General features: G+C 43.4%; 1 pseudogene; it reads left to right on the top strand.

The window, feature by feature from the left end:
- Positions 1-351: 351 nt before the first annotated feature.
- Positions 352-1831, top strand: LOC132413783 (heterogeneous nuclear ribonucleoprotein K pseudogene; annotated as a pseudogene).
- The last annotated feature ends 217 nt before the right edge of the window (positions 1832-2048 follow it).

The raw sequence follows: 2048 nt of genomic DNA, 5'->3' as shown, positions 1-2048 counted from the left end.
ATGTGTTATTTCCCAGCCAATTCAATGCCAATTGGTTCAATATCAGTTTATCCACTAAAAAAAGAAAAAGAAAAACAATCCAGGGAAATTACTCTTAAGCCTGATATGTTTTAGCATTAATTTCAAAGGCTACAACGTAAGAGAAGGAAAAGGAAAACATGTATCCTCTTGTTACTTCTTTGAGGTGCAAATATCCAGAAAATATGAAATCAAAAAGAATTGGGGCCATCTCCTTTCGGATCTGGGCTACTGCAGTGCTAGGGTGTCAGTTGGTCCCGGCCAGAACACTTCAGTTCTTCCCTGCAAGGATATATTTAATAACTGATTGGTGTGTTCCTTTAATACAAGAAAATGGAAATGGAACAGCCAGAGGAAAACTTTCCCAACACCAAAACCAATGGCAAATTTGGTAAACGCCCTGCTGAAGATATGGAACAGGAGCACGCTTTTAAAGATCTAGAAACACTGATGAGATGGTTGAATTACACATTCTGCTTCAGAGTAAGAATGCTGGGGCAGTGATTGGAAAAGGAGGCAAGAATATTAAGGCTCTCCGTACAGACCACAATGCCACACTGAGTATCAGTGCTGATATTGAAACAATTGGAGAAATTCTGAAGAAAATCATCCCTACCTTGAAAGAGGGCCTGCAGTTGCCATCACCCACTGCAACCAGCCAGCTTCCGCTGGAATCTGATGCTGTGGAATGCTTAAATTACCAACACTATAAAGGACGCGACTTTGCGAGTTGAGATTGTTGATTCATCAGAGTCTGGCTGGAGGAATTATTGGAGTCAAAGGTGCTAAAATCAAAGAACTTCGAGAGAACACTCAGACAACAATCAAGCTTTTCCAGGAATGTGGTCCTCAATCCGCTGACAGAGTGGTTCTTATTGGAGGAAAACCTGATAGGGTTGTAGAGTGCATGAAGATCATCCTTGATCTTATATCAGAGTCTCCCATCGAAGGACGTGCTCAGCCTTATGATCCCAGTTTTTATGACGAAACCTATGATTACTGTGGTTTTACAATGATGTTTGATAACTGCTGTGGACGTCCCGTGGGATTTCCCATGCAGGGAAGAGGTGGTTTTGACAGAACGTCTCCTGGTCAGGGTGGGAGTCCCATGCTTCCATCCAGAAGAGATTGTGATGATAGGAGCCCTCGTCGAGGACCTCCTCCACCTCCTCCTGGACGAGGGGGCCGGGGTGGTGGCAGAGCTCAGAATCTTCCTCCTTCTCCACCACCACCACCTAGAGGAGGGGATCTAATGGCCTATGACAGAAGAGGAAGACCTGGAGACCATTATGATGGCATGGGTGGTTTCAGTGCTGATGAAACCTGCAACTCTGCAGTAGATACATGGAGCCCATCAGAGCCACAGATGGCTTATGAACCACAGAGTGGCTCTGGATATGATTATTCTTATGCAGGGGGTCATGGCTCATATGGTGATCTTGGTGGACCTATTATTACTACACAAGCAACTGCTCCCAAAGATCTGGCTCGATCTATTACTGGCAAAGGTGGTCAGCAGATTAAACAAATCCGTCATGAGTCAGGAGCATCGATCAAAATTGATGAGCCTTTAGAAGGGTCCAAAGATTGGATCATTACCATTACAGGAACACAGGCCCAGATACAGAATGCACAGGATTTGCTGCAGAACAGTGTGAAGCAATATTCTGGAAAGTTTTTCTAAGACTAGTGAAGAACTGAAGGAGTCCTGCATCTTTTTTTTTTTTAATCTGCTTCTGTTTAAAAAGCCAACATTCCTCTGCTTCATAGGTGTTCTGCATTTGAGGTGTAGTGAAATCTTTGCTGTCACCAGATATAATGTTTCAGTTCCTTACAAACAAGGTTGGGGGTTGGGGGAGGGTATGCAGAAACTAACATTGAAATTTTGCAACAGCAACAGAGTGAGTGAATTTTAATTTTTGCTCATTGTTGGTGGTTTAAAAAACAAATCCCCCCATGTAATTATTGCAAACACTTTGCTTTGTGGTCACTGTAATATTTTGGGGGAGGGTGGGACAGGGAGGAAAAGT

This window comes from Delphinus delphis, chromosome 18 (assembly GCF_949987515.2).
Source record: "Delphinus delphis chromosome 18, mDelDel1.2, whole genome shotgun sequence".
Classification (NCBI taxonomy): Eukaryota; Metazoa; Chordata; class Mammalia; order Artiodactyla; family Delphinidae; genus Delphinus; species Delphinus delphis.
This window is presented reverse-complemented; position numbering and strand designations above follow the sequence as displayed.